Below are 23212 nucleotides of genomic sequence, written 5' to 3' on the forward strand. Positions count from 1 at the left end.
CTGAAGGAAACAGTAGGTAGGAGAGATAAAAGCAAATAATACGAAGAAATATTTGTAAACCTAACAAAAAAAGTATTACCAGAATGCCTTTTTGATGGTTAAAAGATTTTCTTAAGTCTTGATGTTGCCATGAGAATATTAATAAAACAAAATAGAAGTGTTTACACTTTGGAAGATACTAAACAAAATTTGTATGTCAAGGAAAACACTAACGAAAATAGTATTTTAAAGGTAGAATGTGCAGAAACATATGGAAAAAACACAACACAGTTCTTACCTCCTTTAGTCTAAGAAAATATGACGATAGCTCTAAAACTTCTTTTTTTAAAATATTTATTTATTTATTTATTATTATTAAATAGTCACAGAGAGAGAGAGAGAGGTAGAGACACAGGCAGAAGGAGAAGCAGGCCCCATGCACCGGGAGCCTGATGTGGGATTCAATTCCGGGTCTCCAGGATCATGCCCTGGGCCAAAGGCAGGCGCCAAACCGCTACGCCACCCAGGGATCCCTAAAACTTCTATTCAGATAGGTGAGTGTTACTTCAAGGTTTGTTTCTTTCTTTCTTTATTTATAAAGATTTTATTTTATTTTTTAAAGATTTATTTATTTATTCATGAGAGACACAGACTGAGAGAGAGAGAGGCAGAGACACAGGCAGAGGGAGAGGGAGAATCAGGCTCCATGCAGGGAGCCCAACGTAGGACTTGATCCCAGGACTCCAGGATTACCCTGTGGGCCCGAGGCAGGCACTAAACTGCTGAGCCACCCAGGGATCCTCTACTTCAAGGTTTAGATGTCGTTTTATTGAAAGTCAAAGAAAGGTAATTTTTTTGGTCACATGCTAAATAATAGAACATGATAATGTTTCCTTTTACACCAGGAGTATTTGCTATAGTTTTATTTATGATGCTTTTTCTATGCTAAAATATTTAGTAGTAGAAGGGATTATTGTGATTATATATATAGCTACAGTTGGCTACTGGTTATTTTATTATTTTTATTTATTTGATATGGTAATTTAAAATATGAGAGGGACATTTTGTGCCTCCTTTTCACGTAAAAAGTAAAAAAAAAAAAACTCTGCTAAATATTATTGTACTTTTCACACTATAGTGTTATCATATCCTTAACCTTTCAGGCCAACGTAAGCCTCTGAGTCTCCTCTTAGATTAAACCATTGTCAGAGTAAATAAGAAATTAAACATTTTAATCTAATTTACACCATATGGGCATCTCATAAGGTCAGACTTATCACAGATAACTGACCAGAGAATGAATTTTTATAAATTATTTGGTTTCTGTTAAATTTTTTTAAAATTTAATCTAGCATGGATATATTAGACATGCTAAAACTTAGCCCTTAAACTTCCCTGATGTTTTTAAGTATGTAATAATTATGGAGGATACCCTTACCCCGAATTTGATTATTGCTCTCACATAAGGTTTACACTTACAAAGTTAATGTATAAAATGTTTTTTGGTGAAATGCTAAGCTAAAAAAGGTAGGTTTTGTTTTAGAAAAATTAGGGCCAATTAATGAATGCTGATATTAAAGGGTACTCAATTAATTCTACATCCTGACACTACATATTAAGTCTTCCAAATACTATGAAAAAATTGTATACTTTCATTTTTTGTTTTTTTAAAGATTTTAAAAATTTATTTGAGAGAGACCGCAAGCGTGCATGAGGGAACGGGAGGGTTGGGCGGGGGAGGGCCGGCAGAAGGAGAAGGAGAAGCCTACTCCCAGCCCAGCAGGGGGCCCAACCCTGGGGCTTGATCCCAGGACCCTGAGATCCCGACCTGAGCCAAAATCAAGAGTTGAATGTTCAACCGAGGGAGCCATCCAGGTGTCCCCAAAATTTTGTACACTTTCCATGTACAAAGTGATACATCAATAGGGAATGATACAAGCTTAAATAAAGTCAGTTCTGTGTCAGAGATAATTTATAAGAATTGTTCACTACCTTTAGTTACTGAGTTCTGCTTGCACTTTCTGCATCCTCATAAGTTCTATGTGATAACATTTGAATTGTTATAAAGAAATGTTAAAATTATTGAAATTAAAAAAATTATCCTCATTCTACTGAACTTAAGTTTGATTAAGCATTAAGAATTAATTTGAACGCTTCTCCATTTTTCCATGTGCTCTTTTCAGCTATAACTGTCTTAATGAAGGAATAGAACCATGGATTTATGGAACTTCAGATGTTAAAGAGACTTCAGGATTCTCAGTCTGTGAACTATAAGGTGAGTAAACCAATGTCTGAGATTTATTTTTTTTTTTAAGATTTTATTTATTTATTCATGAGCAACACAGAGAGAGGCAGAGACACAGGCGGAGGGAGAAGCAGGCTCCATGCAGGGAACCGGCCGTGGGACTCGATCCCCCGTCTCCAGGATCATGCCCTGGGCTGCAGGCGGCGCCAAACCGCTGCGGCCACCGGGGCTGCCCCAATGTCTGAGATTTAAAGGGGCTTACTGAAAAAAAAAATTAATAAAAATAAAGGGGCTTACTGAAATCATGAACCAAATCATGGGTGGAGTCAGGTTTCGGACTCAGATCTGTAAATCCAGTGTTCTCTCCATCAGTGTTAAATATTTCCTTAATAACAATATATTTCATTTTTTAGAACAGTTTTAGGCTTATAGGAATATTCTGAAGACAGATACCCCATACTCAGTCTCCCTTATTGTTAACATTATACATTAAGATGGTTTATTGGTTACCATCAATGAACCCAAACATTTTCAGATTTCCTTATTTTTTACCTAATGTTTTTCTTCTGTTCTAAGAGCCCATCCTGGGTCCCACGTTACATTTGGTTGTCGTGTCTCCTTATGCTCCTTTTGGTTGTGAAAGTTTCTCAGACTTCTCTTTTCTTGTTTTCAATGACCTTGACAGTTTTGAGAAGTATTGTCAAGTATCTTGTAGTTTGTCCCTTATTTGATATTTGCTTGATGTTCATATTTGCTTGATGTTTTCTCCTCATTGTTCTAAGTTTTTAGGAGAAAGACCACAGAGATGAAGTGCCATTATTATCTATCATATCAAGGATATAGCCTATCAATATGACTTATCACTTTTGGTGTTGACCTTAATTGGATGGTAGTGTCTGTCAAGTTTTTCCACTGTAAAGCTACTCTCTCCTGCCCTCTTCCACCTTTTTTGTATTATACAGTCTGGAAGAATTCCCTATGCGCAGCTCACACTTAGGGAGTGAGGAGTTATGCTCCTGCTCCTTGAGGGTGGCATACATGCATAACTTATTTGGAATCCTTCTGTGAAGGAGATTTGTCTCTTCTCATTAACTTATTCATTTATTCAATTTCTTAAATTTGGGGGATGCCTGGGTAGCTCAGCGGTTGAACCTCTGCCTTTAGCCCAGGGTGTGATCCTGGAGACCCGGAATCGAGTCCCATGTCTGGCTCCCTGTGAGGAGCCTGCTTCTGCCTCTGCCTGTGTCTCTCCTCTCTCTCTCTCTCTCTCTCTCTCTGTGTGTCTCTCATGAATAAATAAATACAATCTTTTAAAAAAATTTCTTAAATTTGATATAGACTCAAGAATATTTATTTTATGTTCTGAGTTATAATCCAATGTAAGTATCGCTCACTTTTTGAAAGTTCACATTGCACTACTTCATTTTTACAAAAGGCCTACATTAGTACATTTTTCTGTAAACTGAAACAAATTCGAAGAGGTTTTCACTTTATAAGAAAAGGCGAAAAGCTAAAATAGCACTCAGAATTTCTTTTGCAGTGAGCCCTTATAGAGGCGGCACACACCCTGAACAGTGAGAGTAACACTGCCAAGCTCCTTCCCAGGAACTATGCATGCTCAGTATCTCAGCATCAAGGCATCACAGCTTCGACCTGTGTCTGTGAGCTTCTGTGCTTTATCTCAATTTATTTCATGCACTTGTTAGCAAGATGTGCCCTAAGATATCAGAGAAGCTGAAGAGAGGCTATTTTTGGGGTCTGAGAATTCTCAAAGATTTTTTTCCACATAAATTAAAGGTATTAACTTCTTCAGTTTACACCATTTTGGCTTACAAAAGGTTTCATGGAAACACTGTTTTTGGATAGCAACAGAAACCTGTACTACTCAAAGGATAATTGACCATATAGTTGTGGGTTTATTTATGGGTTTTCTATTCTGTTGGTCTATGTGTCTTTTTTTTTTTTTTTTTAAGATTTCACTCATTTATTCATGAGAGACGCACACACAGAGAGACAGAGACACAGGCAGAGGGAGAAGCAGGCTCCATGTAGGGAGCCCGACGTGGGACTTAATCCTGGGTCTCCAGGATCACACCCTGAGCCGAAGGCAGTGCTAAACCACTGAGCCACCAGGGCTGCCCTATGTGTCTATTTTTATGCCAGCAGTATACTGTTTTAATTACTACTGCTTTGTGGTATAACTTGAAATCTGGAATTGTAATACCTCTGATTTTGTTTTTCTTTTGCAAGACTGCTTTGGCTATTTGGGGTCTTTGGTGGTTCCATACAAATTTTAGGGTTGTTTGTTCTAGTTCTGTGAAAAATGCTTTGGTTATTTTGATAGGGATTGTTTAAATGTGTAGATTAATTTGTGTAGTATAGACATCTTAACAATATGTTCTTCCAACTCATGAACATGGAATGTCTTTCCATTTCTTTGTGTCATCTTCAATTTCTTTCATCAGTGTTTCATCGTTTTCAGAGTACAGATCTTTCATCTCTTTGGTTAAGTTTATTCCTAGAAATGTTATTATTTTTGGTGCAGTTGTAAATGGGATTGTTTTCTTTTCTTTTTTTTTTTAAGATTTTATTAATTTATTCATGATAGACATACAGAGAGAGAGGCAGAGACATAGGCAGAGGAAGAAGCAGGCTCCATGCAGGGAGCCTGATGTGGGACTCGATCCGGGGTCCCCAGGTTCATGCCCTGGGCTGAAGGCGGCGCTAAACCACTGAGCCACCCAGGCTGCCCTAGGCATTGTTCTTAAAGGCTAAGTTTTCTCTCTGTTAAAATTCACAGTACACATTAAATACTCAACAAATAATATTATTCCTAAACTCACTATGTGGCAGTAGTGATGTTCTGAATCATTTATTATGTTGTTATTTGATAATAACTTCTAGTAAATCGGGGCACCTGGGTGATTCAGTGGTTGAGTGTCTGCCTTTGGCTCAGGTCATGATCCTGGGGTCCTGGGATTGAGTCCTGCATCAGGCTTCCTGCGAAAAGCCTGCTTCTTCTTCTGCCTATGTCTCTGCCTCTCTGAGTCTCTCATGAATAAATAAAATCTTTAAAAAAATATCTTCTAATACATCAATGGATAATTCGGGCATTCATTACATTAGAGCATCCTGAACAAAGATGGCACTTCATTTGTAAGGTACATCAATGTATTACTTACTGTGTAAGAAATTGCCCCAAATCTAGCAGATTAAAATAATCAATATTTATTCTCTCATAATTTCTGCTGTGGGTTAAGAATTCAGGAGCAGCTCACCTGGGTGGTTCTGGCTCAGGGTCTTTTATGAGGCTGCAGTTAAGAAGCCAGGGCTGCAGTCATTTTAAGCTGCCTGCTGTCGGGAAACCTCAGTTTCCTCTTTCCTCTTGGCAGGAGGGCTCAGTTTCTTGCTAGTGGACTTTTCCCTCATGCAGCTTGACTGTTCTCATTATTGCAGCTGCCTTTATGGCAGCTGGCTTCTCCCAGAGCAAGTCATCTAAATGAAAGAGCAAGGAAGAAACTATGATGCTTTTTTATGTCCTTATTTTGGAAATCATGTTGTCGCTTTGGCCTCCTGTATCTCTCAAAAGTGAATAACTAAATACAACCCATATTCAAAGGGAGGGCGATTAGTTTCTGCTTTTTAAAAGAGGTGAACTAGGGGTGGTGGAAGGGGAGGAGGGCGGGGGGTGGGGGTGAATGGGTGATGGGCACTGAGGGGGGCACTTGACGGGATGAGCACTGGGTGTTATTCTGTATGTTGGCAATTTGAATACCAATAAAAAATAAATTTATTATTAAAAAATAAAAATAAAAGAGGTGCTATTAAAGGATATGTGCACATATTTTAAAACCCCTGCAACCAATGAGGAAATTTGTGCAGAAAAAGATTTTAAGGATATTTCTGGTATTGTGGACTGAGGAAAGAAAAGTGTTTAGCATGAGTCTCCCTAACTAGGTTTCTGGATACAGATTTCCTACATAAAATCACCCCAACAAATCTATTTTGCCTCAGTTTTCTTCCTAAAATATTGGGTCCACCCCAGGTAAATACACGTTTCAATTATTTAATCATCATAAAATCCTGATCTCATGGAGAAGTATCCCGACTTTCACTGTAAAGGAGTCCCCATTGGGTTTCTCGCTAAAGTCTCTTGGCCATTCAAGGTAAGAATCTTTTTTTTTTTTTTAATTTTTATTTATTTATGATAGTCACACACAGAGAGAGAGAGAGAGAGAGGCAGAGGGAGAAGCAGGCTCCATGCACCGGGAGCCTGATGTGGGATTCGATCCTGGGTCTCCAGGATCATGCCCTGGGCCAAAGGCAGGCGCCAAACCACTGCGCCACCCAGGGATCCCTCAAGGTAAGAATCTTAACTCATATTCTTCTGGAAGCTCAGGGTTAATCTTCATGTCATACAAAGAATATCCCCCTGGCCAAGCTGACTTAGTGTGTTAATTTACTGTGGCTGCTGTAACATATTGCTACAAATTGGGTGAGTTAAAACAACAAAATTTATTCTCTTGCAGTTCTGGAGGCCAGGAGTCTGAAATTAAGGTGTCAGCAAGGTTGCACTTCCTCTAGGGGGGTTGTAGGGGTACGATCTATTTCTGCTTCTTCCAGCTTCTGGTGACTCTTAACATTCCTTGATAGATAGCTGCATCACTCTAGAGTTTGCCTCCATGGTCACATTGCTTCCTTATCTGTGTTATTTTCCTTCATCTCATTTTTTTAATGAAAATAAACTTCATCTTCAAAGTATCAGAATTTAAATTATAAATGTGCAGAGTTTCATCCAAGGTTGTCACCAGTCTCATCCAAGTTTCCACCAAGGGCTCTGAAATTATCAAGGCCTAACAACTATTTTTAAAGACTTTAATGCTTACAATGCATGAATAGGTAATGTGGGCCCATTACAAATTTTACTTTTTAGTCAATTGATCATATTTGATTATTAGGAGCCATTTATAGAAAATTCAATTCAACCAGGTATCTACATAAGGCAATGCAGATAAAGATTTTGCATAGTGAAAACTATGCAACTTTTAGGTATTATTGTCTACATGTAGTCAACACCGCATCTTATTTTATTTTATTTTATTTTTTACTATTTTTTCATTAGCCTCTTTTAAAAAATTGAATTTAAAAAATTTTAAATTTGCATTTATTCTATGCAGAATTTACTCCCAAACTATAAGTTTTTGTTTTTTCAGTTTCTTCTGGGATATTTTTTTCTTCTGTGCAACCTCCTCTTCCGGTTTAGGAACAATCTGCTCTTTTTCAGTAAGGATAATCTCGATGTGGTAGGGAGAATTCATGTAAGCATTAAAATGACCATGAGCCCTGTAAATTCTATGCAACATCTTGGAGGCTTTGTTCACCTGGATGTGTTCAATGACCAATCTCCATCTAAACCCTTAAGTTCAGCATTACTCTCTGCGTTTTTAAGCATGTACAGTAAAAATTCAGCACTCTTCTTGGGTCACCAACCCTGTGTCCAGCATCACTGTTTGGCTTGGACATATCTACCAATTTCACCACTGTAGTGACAGAATGGCACACACTATTTCTGCAAAGTGATATCTTTCAGATACTTGGTGGCTTTTTGGATATGGATACTCTTGATGGCTTAGGCAGTTTCATGTGTGTTCTTAAAGTGAACACAAAGATTTGAACCTCTTGATTTGCATGATTTTGTAGGGTTTTCTGGGTCAAGTGAATAGCAAACCATTTTCAGAGTTCACCTCAGGTTGCTTAGGGGAAGAGGAAGAGCAGAATTTTAAATTTTTTATAATTGACATACAATATCCTGTTAGTTTCAGATACACATCATGACGATTCAAAAATTCAGTATTTTTTTTAATTTATTTATTTATGATAGTAACAGAGGGAGAGAGAGAGGCAGAGACACAGGCAGAGAAGCAGGCCCCATGCACCGAGAGCCCGATGTGGGATTCGATCCCGGGTCTCCAGGATCGCGCCCTGAGCCAAAGGCAGGTGCCAAACCACTGCGCCACCCAGGGATCCCAAAAATTCAGTATTTTGATACATTAGGAGATGATCTCCATGATAAGTCTGGTTGCCACTTGTCACCATACAAACTTGTAATATTATTGACTATATTCTCTATGTTGTACATTACATCCCCATGACTTACTTATTTTATGATTGGAAGTTTGTTCCCCTTAATGCTCTTCACCTATTTCACACACACTCCCGCCTGCAGGTAGCCATCAGTTTGTTTCCTGTATTTATGAATCTGTTTCTGTTTGTTTGTCCACTTGTTTTGTTTTCTTAGATTCCACATACAAGTGAAATCATATGGTATTTGTCTATGTCTGACATATTTTACTTATCACAACATGCTTTAGGCTCATCCACGTTGTTGCAAATGGCAATAATTCATTCTTTCTATGACTGAATAATATCCATTGTATATATGTACCATATCTTCTTTATCCATTCACCTATTAATAGACACCTATTAATAGACACTTAGGTTGCTTCCATATCTTGGTTATTGTAAATAATGCTGCAGTGAGCAGAGGGGTGCATATATCTCTTCAATTGGTGTTTTAATTTTCTTTTTTTCTTTTTTTAAAGATTTAAAGATTTCATCCATCTATCCATGAGAGACACAGAGAGAAAAGCAGAGACATAGGCAGAAGGAGAAGCAGGCTCCATACAGGGAGCCCGATGCAGGACTGGATCCTGGGACTCCAGGATCATGCCCTTGCACTGAAGGCAGGCGCTAAACTGCTGAGCCACCCAGGGAACCCCAGTGTTTTAATTTTCTGTGGTTCAGTACCCCCAAGAGGAATTACTACATTATGTGGTAGTTCTATTTTTAACTTTTTGTGTCACTCTTATAAAGACACTTAAGCCTACTTGGAAAATCTAGGAGAAACTCTTCTCAAAATTCTTAATCATGTACTTTGCCATAGAAGGTAATTTTCAATCTTTCACCATATAAGGTAATATTCATAGGTTCTTAGGATTAGAATATGGTCATATCATTTTGCAGGGTCACCATTCAGCCCATTACACCTAGTCACTATTAATTATCCTTATAGGAGATCCTTATAGCAAAATAGGAGATCCTTAAAATAGCTCCTAAGATATGACCAAAACTTTTCTCTAAAACTTACTATAAATGTGTACTATAATCAAATGTTTGTAAATATATAAATGATTTTCTTGGAAAAAGTAGGATTTGTGATTCTTTCAAGGTGTGATGTAAAGTTGAGAAATATTACTACTTAACTTTGTCAAATATTAATAATTTGACTTAGTTTAGAAAAACCGAAACATTACAGATACATTTGAAGTACTTTGTATTCTTTTCCCCTTTTAAATTGTCTTGAATTTGGTATTTTTGTCAGGGAAGTATCTAACACTATTTCTAAATATATACGTAGCTATCACAATATATAGCAATATATAGCATGAATGCCATATATATGTATATATGTGCAATTAAATATATAGCAAATATATACTATGTATGTGATATGTTATACCTTGTTACTTATTTTTTCTCAAGGTTATATTTTTCAGATTTATTAATGTTGATAAGTGTGTGACTTTGTTCTGTGTTTTTTCAGACTGTTGCAAACTATTTGCAGCTCACAGTATCCATTTCATAAGTCCTGAACTAAGTTGGAAAAGAAAAATAGAACAGAGAAAAGAGAATACATCACATGTACTCAGTTTCAGTATAGTTTTGTGAGAATTCTCATTGCATATATATGTGTACTGAGTCATTTGTAAACTATATTTCCAACTATAGGTAAAATATTTGAAAGTTCTAGCCCTAACTCATTCATTTTCACTACTATGTTTCTTTGTATCAGGATACCACAGTTTAGTTAATCATTTTTCCTGTTGATATTTCTTTTTTAAATTTTTTTCCTGTTGATATTTCAATTGTTTCCATTGTTTTATTACTACAAACCACGCTTCAAAATACTGTTAATAATGTCTCCTTGTGCACATGTGCAAGAGTTTCTCTATACTTACAAATGGAATTGCTAGAGTACATGCATCTTCAGTTCTGCTGGATTTGGCTAAATTCCTCTCCATTGTGGAGTTTTCACTAGCAGTATACTTATTCCAGTCATTCTGTATCATTGATATCAGACATTGAAAACATTAATCTGATGGGTATGACATAGCAGGTCATTGTTTTAAATTGTGGTTCTCTAAATATTAATGAAGTCGAGTATGTTTTCTTGTGATTATTAGATATTTGGGTTTCTTCTGTTATGGATTGCCCATTTTTCTCTTGGATTGTTTTTAACTCATTAATTTGTAGTTTGTTATAAAAACTGTGTTTTGATTTGTGTTAACAAATCTTTTGTTAATTAATATAAATTGCAGTATTCTTCATCCAGCCTATGGCTTGTATTTTACTTTAACATATAATTTGATAAACTTACTTTTGATATGTAAAACTGTTTTTTAAAGATTTTATTTATTTTTTCATGAGAGACACACAGAGAGAGGCAGAGACATAGGCAGAGAGAGAAGCAGGCTCCCCATGGGGACCCTGATGTGGGACTCGTTCCCAGGACCCTAGGATCACGCCCTGAGCCAAAGGCAGACGCTCAACTGCTGAGCCACCCAGGCATCCCTATTAAGCTTTTTAATTTTTTTTAAATTTTATTTACTTATGATAGTCATACAGAGAGAGAGAGAGAGGCAGAGACATAGGCAGAGGGAGAAGCAGGCTCCATGCACCGGGAGCCCGACGTGGGATTCGATCCTGGGTCTCCAGGATCGCGCCCTGGGCCAAAGGCAGGTGCCAAACCGCTGCGCCACCCGGGGATCCCTATTAAGCTTTTTAAAACAGTTTGTCCTCTTTATGTATTTTTGTCTTATTTTTAAAAATCCTTCCTCTCTGAGGAATAATAATTTTTCTCCTATGTAATTTTTATAAATAAAAAAAATTCATTTTCACATTTCCTTTTTAAATTTTTCTGGAACTTTTAAAATTTTTTTTAAAAAGATTATTTATTTGAAGGAGAAAGAAAAAGAGAGAGAGAATGCAGGGGGCAGGAACAGAGGGAGAGGGAAACTTAAGCAGACTTTGCTGAATGCTGAGTGGAGGTGGGGCTCAATGTCATGAGGGCCTGAGCTGAAACCAAGAGTCCCTTGAGCTGAAACCAACAGTTGGATGCTTAACTGACTGTGCCACCCAGGTGCCCCTGGAATTTATTTTTGTGTTTGTCGTAAGCAAGGTAGATTCACCATGAAATGAGTGAAACTTAAGCTTCAGGGACTGTTACTTGCACAAGTCCTTTCTAAGGGCCTGGAAAGAAGCCCAAGTAATGTGTTCATTAGGGGTTGTATATTTTTACAAAATTTGCAGAAGTGAAATATTTTGCTATTTTTTTTCCTAAGTAGGGATCCCCAAATTATAAGTTTCAGACTCTATAAAACTTGGACTTTGTCCTCGGGCAGAGGTAGGAGTCTAATTTTAAATTTTTTCCCTATGGATAATAATTGCTCCAGTACCAATTATTGATATTTGCAAACACTTTGCCATTGATTTGTAATGCTACTTCTGTCATACATCAAGATTCCATAAATGGGGAGCTTTATTTCTGGCCTCTTTTATTCAGTCCTGTTGGTATACTTGACCATCCTCCAGTTTACTTGGATCTAGTAGCAGTTAGTAGGACTGTTTCTGTCCTCAGATAGGGTTTTAAATTAGGCTAGTCCATTTGTGGTAGCATCCTTTTATTTCAATGAAAATTACGAACAGGAAGTCAGGCTTATGTCAGTGGAAACAGTACAGTGTTCTGAGATTGGGTAGACCTTGAACTCTGCCTAGTTCTCCTAGTTTCTGACCATTAGTATGATGGGAATCATACTACTTTTCTAATAGAAAGTAACATGAAAAAGTCATCTGTAGTTGATAACTCCTCCTTAAGCCTTGACTGATTTTCTCATAGAGTTCTAAATGATTTTTCCACATTCCACAGCACTTTGTACATATTTCACTTAGTCATATAGTAGGTTAGTCACTTATCTTCGTAATTCCAATGAAAATGAGCTTCTTCCATGTAGGCACACCTTAGTGCCTAGCAGGGTGTAAGCCACATAGTAGGCATTCAAAAAATGTCTTTGAGTTCTGAGTACATTCAGAATGCCAGACTAATATGTTTAAACAATTTGAAGCAACCATTATTGTTGATTTCCTATCAGTTGGACTTTTTATGAACTATTCTGTGCCCAGCTTTCAAGTGAGATAACATCTTCATGACTTGGACAGATACTTGTTTACAGTTAACTCTGAGGCTACATTAAAAAATCTTTATGTGATATAACTGTTTAGGAAGCTAGTCAGTTGTATTTTGTGCAGCTACTTCATATGTAGTATTCTCTACCCAGAAAACTTCTTTTGTTGTTACTATTATTATAGAAATTAATTTTTTTTTCCGTTTGTTTCTTTCCTTCTCAAAAGGGAAGAAATGGAGACTTAAAGTTTTAAGAGTTGGGTTGATTGGCTATGACGATACGTAGTTCACTTAAGCTTTCTGTGTCTGAGCTTCCTCATCTTGCCATAATTTCGTTCTAAAAATAATAAGATACAACACGTAAAGATTATTTAGTAAGTCAGTAATTGTCTAGATAAGTATATTTTAAAATTTAATCAAATAATTATTTAATGAGTAAATCAAATTACAATCTTAATGTTCCTGAAGTAACAAAGTTGAATAGATTAAGTTAATCTCAAGTCTATTATTTATTTACCTTTGTGTTACTTAACACTTACTGCTATAACAGATAAACCCCCAAATCTTAGTGATATAAATAGTAGTTTATTTCTCAATCGTGCAAAACTTTAATGGATGCTACTAATCAGCACTTTGTGTTTCTCTAGGCAATGATTCACAGACTTGCTATTTTTTTTGTCCTTGGCATCTCTGTGGACATTGGGAGTCCTCTGTTTCATTCTATTTGTCTAGCTTGGGATGGGGCAAAGAGTAAGGCTGTTGCATGGAAGGATTTTATGAGCCAGGCCTATACCTTCATCACTTCTATCCACAGTCAGATGATTAGAACTCAATTATTTCACAACACTTGACTGCAAGAGAGTCTGAATAATAATCTAGTCATGTGCACAGGAAACAAAGGAAAATAGATTTATTGAATAATTGTTAAAGTCAATTACTGCCACAGCCTATTAAATACCACAGAATATGCAAAGTGCTAGGATTACAAATCCTTGTACTTGAAGATCACATAATATGCTATACACAATAGAAAAATAATAAAACAGGGGTGCCTGGGTGGCTCAGTCAAGGGGTCATGGATGGAGCCCCACTGCTGGGCTCCTTGCTCTGCAGGGAGTTTAGTTCTCCCTCTGCCCCTCCCCCCCGCTCATGCGTGGGCTCTCTCTCTCAAATAAAGCCTAAAAAAAAAAAAAAGAAAGAAAAAATAAATAATAAATACAATAAACATAAATAAGTAATAAAGCCTTTCTCTAACTTTTCAGTCTTTTAACCACCACCCAAGCATTTAAAAACTTTGCCTGATACTTTTGGTTTCTGGCACAACCAGAAATAGCTTAGAAGTTGCTGCTCCATCTTAACAAGTAAAAAGCTGAACAAACTGAAATATCACTAACTTTCCTTAGATCCATCAGGGAAGTAAGGCCACAGGGAAACCATGGCTCCCAAAACTGGAGAGATGGATGAATACAAAGAATCACAACTTATTGCAACCGAAATCTATGAGCGGAAACCTGCTAGGGAATCAGTGTCAGCAAGGAAAACCTAAATTGTTATTGACAAATTGCTGAAGGCTCAGTGTGGACAAGTCTGAGAGTTAAATACCTCAAGGGGACCCAGTCATAGGGAGGTCGCCACATTTTTGTGAGATTTATCTCAAGGAGCTCTTCCAGGTTCTGAGTGAAGATCAGAGAAAAATTCCCCTGTGCTTCTGGCAGAGGGAGAACAACAACAAAAAGCCATTTTGAAATATACCAGAGCATTTTTTCTTTTTAACAAGGCCTTCCATCAGGAGAAACTACTATAGTTTCCTTTATACCAGAGCCTAAACTGTTGGTGTTTTATCAGAGCCAACAGGTGATGGGAAATATATAACTCCAGCTTCCTTTAGCCTTTCCTGTAGGGGAACAGAATATCCAACTCCAGACCCCTCTAGAGTGGATCAAAAAACAACTATATGTTGTCTACAAGAAACCCATTTTAAATACAAAGACAGATACAGATTAAAAGTACATGGATAGAGAAAAATATGCCATGCTAACTAACACTGATCAAAAGAAAGCAGGAATAGCTTTATTAATTTCAGAGAAGACTTAAAAGCCAAGAAAGTAATCAGGGATGAAAAGGGGCATTACATAATGATAAAGGAATCAGTTCTCCAAGAAGATAACAAATCTTAATGTGTATACACCTAAAAACAGAGTATCAAACTATGTGAGGCAACACCTAATAGAACTGTAAAGAGAAACAGATGCACCTAAACATAGCCAACTGGTCTTTGAAAAAGGAGCCTAGGCAACACTACGGAGCAAAGATAATCTTTTCAACAAATCATGCTGAAGCAACTGGACATCCACATGCAAAAAAATAAATCTAAACATAGGTCTCATACCATTCACAAAAATTAAAACAAATTGCATTCAAACCTAAATGTAAAACATGAAATAATAAAACCCCTAGAAGATCATAGGAAGAAACCCAGGTGACCTTGGTTATGGCAAAGACACAGGCAGACTATGTGAAAACGGTGATTTGAAAAATGCCTGGGATGCAAGAAGAGAGATTATTCACTGTCTGAGAGTGCTTACCTGAGAGCTGCAAGCAAGGAAACCCCTCTCTTGGGAAAAGAAGCTGGCTGGTGCCATTTGCCTCCACCACCCCTCAGCATAACCAACTTCAGTAAACAGCACAGTGCCAACAACTGCTGTTGCAGGTTTTATTATTTCAACCTGCTTATACCAAGTCTTGCCCACTTGCACTCTGCTGATATTGTTTTTCTCGGGCAAGGGTGCCTAAGGCCCAGCACAGTGGGCTCCTTCCTTAGAAGATCAGCAGAAACCCCTGCACATACCATGTCTCCTGACCAGAGTTCTGCAAGGCTTCAGTTCTAGTGGAAGTAGCATCAGGTCTCATTTAATAAGCAGACCAGAGAACACCTAGTTAAAACTTGCCACATTTGGGCCAAGGTCCAAAAACTGCTCACTGCAGGCAAGGAGAGCCTCTGCAGATGACTGGCCTGAGGGACAGAGCAGCCCACACACAGGAGCAGAGTATATGCAGCACACACCACAGACACTCCCTGAAGTGCCAGACCTTGGACACTATATAACCTCTTCTTCATAGAGCCATTACTCTCAGGAGCAGGAAACACAGCTGGCTTTTCAAACACATCGAAGAAGACAAGAGACTTAGACAGAATGCTAAGACAAAGGAATTCATCCCAAAGAAAGAATAAGAAAAGGTCATGGTCAGAGATCTAATTGAAACACATATAAGTAATATGCCTGATGGAGAATTTAATGCAACAAACAAAAGGATACTTACTGGGCTTTAGAAAAGCATGAAAGACATCAGAGATACCCTTACCATGGAGCTAAAAGAGTTAAAAACCAGGCAGAAATAAAAAAATGCAAGAACTGAGATTTGAAACGACTGAATGTAATGACCACAAGAATGGAAGAAGCAGAGGAACGAATATGTGATATAGAAAATAGAATCATGATGGGGATCCCTGGGTTGCTCAGTGGGTTTGGCTCCTGCCTTCGGCCCAAGGTGTGATCCTGGAGTTCCAGGATCGAGTCCCACATTGGGCTCCCTGCATGGAGCCTGCTTCTTCATCTACCTGTGTCTCTGCCTTTCTCTCTCTCTGTGTCTCTCATGAATAAATAAAATCTTAAAAAAAAAAAGAAAATAGAATCATGGAAAATAATGAAGCTGAATAAAAGAGAGAAAGAATTATGGATCATGAGAATAGACTCTGATTCCATCAAATGTAAAAACGTTCATATTATAGGAGTCCCAGAAGAGAGAGAAAAAGGGGCAGACGGTTTATTTGAGGAAATTATAGCTGAAAACTTGCCTAATTTGGAGAAGGAAACAGACATCCAAATCCAGGAGGCACAGAGAATTCACATGAAAATCAACAAAAGCAGACCAACACCAAGACATGTTGTAGTTAAATCTGCAAAATATAGTGATAAAGAAAAAATCCTAAAAGCAGCAAGACCAAACAATTTACAAGACAAAACAATTTCCCTAATTTACAAGGTAAGACCCATAAAACTAACTCAGATCTCTCCACAGAAATATATCAGGCCAGAAGAAAGTGGTATGATATATTCAATATATTGAGTGGGAAAAATCTACAGTCAAGAATATGCTATTCAGGGATCCCTGGGTGGCGCAGCGGTTTAGTGCCTGCCTTTGGCCCAGGGCGCGATCCTGGAGACCCGGGATCGAATCCCACGTCAGGCTCCCAGTGTATGGAGCCTGCTTCTCCCTCTGCCTATGTCTCTGCCTCTCTCGCTCTCTCTGTGTGGGACTATCATAAATAAATAAAAATTAAAAAAAAAAAAAAAAAGAATATGCTATTCAGGGGCAGCCCCGGTGGCGCAGCAGTTTAGCGCCTCCTGCAGCCCAGGGTGTGATCCTGAAGACCCGGGATTGAGTCCCACATTGGGCTCCCTGCATGGTGCCTGCTTCTCCCTCTGCCTGTGTCTCTGCCTCTCTCTCTCTAGCTGTGTCTCTATGAATAAATAAATAAAAATATTTAAAAAAGAATATGCTATTCAGGAAGGCTATCATTCAGAATAGAAGCAGAGATAAAGAGTTTCCCAGGAAAACAAAAACTAGAGTTTGTGACCACTAAACCAGCCCTACAAAAAAATATTAAAGAGGACTCTTTGAGTGGAAAAGACCAAAAGTAACAAAAACTAGAAAGGAACAGAAAAAAAAAAAACAACAACTCCAGAAACAATGTCAAAACCAGTAATAAAATGGCACTAAATACATATCTATCAATAATTACTCTGAATGTAAATGGACTAAATGCTCCTATCAAAAGACATAGGGTATCAGAATGGATAAAAAAATGAAGACACATCTATATGCTGTCTACAGAGACTCATTTTAAACCTAAAGACACCTGCAGATTGAAAGTGAGGGGATAGAGAAACATTTATCATGCAGATGAAAGTCAAAAGAAAGGTGGAGGAGCCATATGTACATTTGACAAACTAGATTTTAAACCAAAGATTAGATAAAGAAAGGTACCACATCATAATAAAGGGGCCTATCCAGCAAAAAGATCTAATGATTATAAATATTGCCCCCAACATGGGAGCAGCCAAATATATAAAATAATTAATAACAAACATAAAGAAACTTACCATAATAATACAATAATAGTAGGGGACTTTAAGACTCCACTTACATCAATGGACAGATTATTCAAACATAAAATCAACAAGGAAACAGTGCCTTTGAATGACACATTGGACCAAATGGACTTAACAGATATATTCAGGACATTTCATCCTAAAGCAGCAGAAAACACATTCTTTTCAAGTGCACATGGGACATTCTCCAGAATAGATCACAAATTAGGTCACAAATCAGGCCTCAACAGGTACTAAAAGACTGAGATCATACCCTGCATATTTTCTGACCACAATGCTATAAAACTTGAAGTTAACCTCAAGAAAATATTTGGAAAGACCACAAATATATGGAGGTTAAACAGCATGCTACTAAACAACAAATGGGTCAACCAGGAAATCATAGAAGTTAAAAAATACAAACGGAAAAGAAAACACGATGATCCAAAACCTTTAGGCTGCAGCAAAAATGGTCATAAGAGGGAAATAATACCGATACTGGCCTACCTCAAGAAGCAAGAAAAATCTCAAATAAATAACCTAAACTTATACCTAAAGGAGCTAGGAAAAGAACAAATGAAGCCTAAAGCCAGCAGCAGAAGAAATAAATGATATAGAAACTAAAAAATACCCCAGAAGAATAGATCAATGAGACCAGGAGCTGGTGCTTTGAAAAAATTAATAAAACTAATAAACTCTTACCTAGACTTATTAAAAAGAAAAGAGAAAGGACCCAAATAAATAAAATTACAAGTGAGAGAGGAGAATAACAACACCACAGAAATAGAAGTAATTATAAGAGAATATTATGAAAAAAAAAAAGAGAATATTATGAAAAAGTATATGCCAACAAATTGGACAACCTGGAAGAAATGAATAAATTCCTAGAAACATATAAAATATCAAAACTGAAACAGGAAGAAATAGAACATTTGAACAGACTGATAACCTGTGTTATGTTACAGTAACATTACACAGCATAGACATTGAATCAGTAACCAAAAATCTCTCAACAAACAAAAGTCCAGGGCCAGATGGCTTCTCAAGGGGATTCTACTAAACATTAAAGAAGAGTTAATACTTATTCTTCTCAAACCATTCCAAAAAATAGAAATGGAAGGAAAACTTTCAAATTCATTCTGAGTCCAGCATTACCATGATTCTACAACCAAAGACTCTACCAAAAAAGAGAACTATGGGCCAATCTCCTTGATGAACATGGATACAAAATTTCTCAGCAAAAGAGTAGCAAATCAAATCCAATAGTAGGCAAGGAGAGCCTCTGCAGATGACTGGCCGGAGAGTCATTAAAATAATCATTCACTACAATTAAGTGGTCTTTATTCCTGGGCTGCAAGGGTTGTTCAATAGTCACAAATCAATCAACATGATACACCACATTAATAAAAGTAAAGGATAAGAACTGTATGATCCTTTCAATAGATGCAGAAAAGCATTTGACAGAGTACAATATCCATTCATGATAAAACCCTCAACAAAGTAGGGAAGAGAGGGAACAAACCTCAGTGAATAAAGGCCATATATGAAAAACCCACAGCAAGTATCATCCTCAATGGGGAAAAACCAAGTGCTTTTCCTATAAGGTCAGGACAAGACAGGGTCACCCACTCTACTGCTGTTGTTTAACATAGTGCTAGAACTCCTAGTCTCAGCAATCAGACAATAGTAAGAAGTAAAAGGCATCCAAATTGGCAAAGAAGTCAAACTCTTATTTTTTTTTAAATTTTTAAAAATATTTTATTTATTTATTCATGAGAGACACACACACACACAGAGAGAGAGAGAGAGAGAGGCAGAGGGAGAAGCAGGCTCCATGCAGGGAGCCCCACATGGCACTCGATCCCAGGTCTCCAGGATCACACCCCAGGCTGCAGGCAGCACTAAACCGCTGTGCCACCAGGGCTGCCCTCAAACTCTTATTATTTGCATATGACATTATATAGAAAACCCGAAAAACTCCACCAAAAAATTGCTAGCACTGATACATGAATTCAGTAAAGTTACAGGATACAAAATCAATGTATAGAAATTGTTGCAATTCAATACAACAATAATGAATTGGCAGAAAGAGAAATAAAGGAATCAATCCCACTTACAATCACACCAAAATCCATAAGATACTGAGGAATAAACCCAAACAAAGAGGTAAATGATCTGTACACTGAAGACTACAGAACACTTATGAAAGAAATTGAAGAGAACACAGAGAAATGGAGACACTCCATGCTAGTGGATTGGAAGGACAAATATTGTTAAATGTCTATACTACCCAAGGCAACCCACATTTAATGCATTCCTTATCAAAATGCCACCAGCATTTTTCACAGACCTAGAACAAAGAATCCTAAAATTTGTATGGAAACACAGAAGACCCCAAATAGCTAAAGCAATCTTGAAAAAGAAAAGCAAAGCTAGAGGCATCACAATTCTGGATTTCAAGCTGTATTACAAGGCTGTGATCATTAAGACAGTATGGTACTGGCACAAAAACAGTATATATTTTTATATACAGTATATATTTTTATAAATATATTTTATATATAAAATGGAATATTACTCAGCCATAAAAAGAATGAAATCTTGCCATTTGCGATGACATGGATGAAGATAGTATTATGTTAAAGGAAATAAGTCAGTCAGAGAGACAAATACCAGGATTTTACTCATATGTGGAATTTAAGAAAACAAATGAACATGGGGGTAAAAAGAGAGGCAAATCAAGAAACAGATTTTTAAATTTTTAAAAAGATTTATTTATGAGAGACATACAGAGAGCGGCAGAGATGCAGGCAGAGGGAGAAGCAGGCTCCATGCAGGGAGCCCAATGTAGAACTTGATCGAGACTCCAGGATCAGGCCCTGGGCCGAAGGCGGTGCTAAACCGCTGAGCCACCTGGGCTGCCCAAGAAACAGATTCTTAAATATACAGAACAGAGTTATTGGAGGGGATGTAGGGAAGGATGGGTTAAATAGATGATGAGTATTAAGGAGTGCACCAGTTGTGATCAGCACTGGGTGCTGTAAGTGATAAATCATTAAATTCTATACCTGAAACTAACATTACACTGTGCTAACTGGAATTTAAATAAAAATTCATAGAAAAACAATTTTTTTTGATTGCTTACAGAACAGAGTGCAATAGAACAAAGGCTGAAAACCACTACTTTTGATTCTTAAAACCAAACAAATCAATGACTAAGTAATTTTCCCAAGGCAGGAATTGGCAATTTTTGTTGTTGTTGTTGGCCCCAAGAGAAAAATGGCATACTAGAACAAAAATCATGATTATTTTATTTATATGGCATAGTAAAACAAATCTAAGTTAATACTAGTGAGCTGCTCTTATATATTATTATTTTCTTTAATTTATTTATGATAGTCACACAGGGAGAGAGAGAGAGAGAGAGAGAGAGAGAGACACAAAGACAGAGGGAGAAGCAGGCTCCATGCACCTGGAGCCTGACATGGGATTTGATCCTGGGTCTCTAGGATCGCGCCCTAGGCCAAAGGCAGAGCGCTAAACCACTGCACCACCCAGGGATCCCTGCTCTTATATATTAAATTGACACCTTTCAGAATGGCTAAAATCAACATCACAAGAAACAACAGACATTGTTGACAATGTGGGAGTAGGCCCTTTTTCTCTAGAAGAATATAACAAGACTTGTAGTTCTAGAATAGTAGAGCTTTCATACAATTAGTGGAATCATTTTTTATATTAAGGTTTCTGAGTCATGGCTTCAATCTGCTTTCCAAGTGAAATAGGTAACTAAGTGATTTCTTAATTTACTTGGCTAATTCAGAGGGCTTTTTTTTTTTTTTTTAAGATTTTATTTATTTATTCATGAGAGACAGAGAGAGAGAGAGAGAGAGAGGCAGAGACACAGGCAGATGAAGAAGCAGGCTCCATGCGGGAGCCCCACGCCGGGCTTGATCCAGAGACTCCAGGATCACACCTCTGGCCAGTGGCTCACACCACTGAGCTACCCAGGGATCCCCTAATTCAGTGGGTTTTAATAAGACCTACATACTTGAGTTCTTGAAGGCTCTTTTGTGAGGCGAAAGTTGCTCTGAATTAACAATTAGCTGCTTTTTTTCTTTTGAAACTTTTCATAAACATAATAAATGTAAATACCTTGGCATCCTCATTTATGTCTCTTTTCTATTGCATTTTCTAACACTCTTCCAAGAAATCATAACCTGAATTCCAATTAAGAGCTTTAGAAATTTAGGAATACTTATTAACCATTTTCAATTAAATGCAACAAGATGGGTGGGTTATTTTATTTATTAATTCCCACACTCAACGTGGGGCTGAAACTCACAACCCTGAGATTAAGAGTGGCATGAGTGGGCTGAGCCAGACTGGCGCTCCCGTTTTGAAATTAAAGACTTTTTTTTTTTTTTTTTTTTGTTGGGAGGGCATTTTAATCATTTTGTAACGAAAGTCTACTTTTAAAATTCAATGTAGTTGTTCTCTTCACATGTTACTGTTTAAAAAATCAGGGAGCATGTCTTATGCTAAACATTTCAGCCTAATAAAATGCCTCTTAAAACTCGAATTCATTCCTTATCAGCTATTTCTTTTCATTTTATCTCTGGGAGTCTTATATCCTTCCTTCTGATATTCCCAGCGCTTTTTTGAAGTCTCACCTTAGACTGCAGTCTAACAGTTCTTCACAATATTCTCTGGTCATTCTGATGGGGGAACACAGGGCTGAGGTCAAGGCACAGGCCTGGGACAAGCCCTTGAAACAGGCAGAGGGACCTTCCTCTATGGACTCAACTGCCTTGATGTTGATACTTTGCTAAAGGCTTTTGCCTTTTGGCAATCCTAGTCTGACCCTTGGGAGCCTGTGAGTCTACTTTAACATATAAAAATTCCTTTAGAAATTTCCCTTTCTCTCTAAACCCCCAAGATACGTGTTGGCGACCATCCCCCAGGCACATGGCCCACCGATACACATCCGGAGGGTCTCACGACTCCGGTTTTACTGGTCGGTAACAGGTGACCTTTCCCCAGCACCGCAGCCAGCCCCCTCGAGGTCCTGGAAACCTTGCTTCCAAAATGCCCGAGAGCCTACGCTACCGCCAGCCCCCTCGCGACTCCCGGGTGGGCAACGAGCCGCCCTTCCCGCCCTGCACCGGCCCGGGGCGGCGGCTCCTCCCGCCCACAGGTCCTGTCCCCGGCCTTCAATAAAACCACCGTTTTGAACCGAAGACGTCTCCAGACCTCACGAATATATTCCATATTCTTTATGAATTCCTTCACCCCCGTCATCAGCGAATTTAGGGATACTTAACCACTCCTTTTGCCAATAAACGCGAGAGCTTGTCTGCACGTTTGGTGCAAAGGCATTCCCCCTAAATTACACATTCTAATTCCTTCCATTTCTCCACTATCGCACCTTTCCTCCATCCAACGAACCTCGGATCTAAATTTGAATCTGCATTCCCACCCCCCACCCCTTCCCAGCTCCTACCCGCGGCCTTATTGCCGTTGCCCTGCCCACTGAACCCAAGTTCCGCTCCCCAGGCCTTCCATTTCCCAAGATAAACAAAAGCCACTTGTTT

General features: G+C 38.0%; 2 long non-coding RNA genes across 2 annotated transcripts; one reads left to right on the top strand and one right to left on the bottom strand.

The window, feature by feature from the left end:
* The first annotated feature begins 399 nt into the window (after nucleotides 1–399).
* LOC144283081 (uncharacterized) lies at nucleotides 400–9511 on the top strand. The gene is made up of 3 exons (XR_013351412.1): nucleotides 400–533; nucleotides 2163–2254; nucleotides 8828–9511. It is a non-coding gene; the product is annotated as an uncharacterized LOC144283081 (long non-coding RNA).
* Nucleotides 2011–23111, bottom strand: LOC144283076 (uncharacterized). The gene is made up of 3 exons (XR_013351408.1): nucleotides 22292–23111; nucleotides 5503–5719; nucleotides 2011–3001 (listed from the first exon to the last, which is right to left on the bottom strand). It is a non-coding gene; the product is annotated as an uncharacterized LOC144283076 (long non-coding RNA).
* Nucleotides 23112–23212: the final 101 nt, after the last annotated feature.

Source organism: Canis aureus, chromosome 14 (genome assembly GCF_053574225.1).
Source record: "Canis aureus isolate CA01 chromosome 14, VMU_Caureus_v.1.0, whole genome shotgun sequence".
In the NCBI taxonomy this organism is placed as follows: domain Eukaryota; kingdom Metazoa; phylum Chordata; class Mammalia; order Carnivora; family Canidae; genus Canis; species Canis aureus.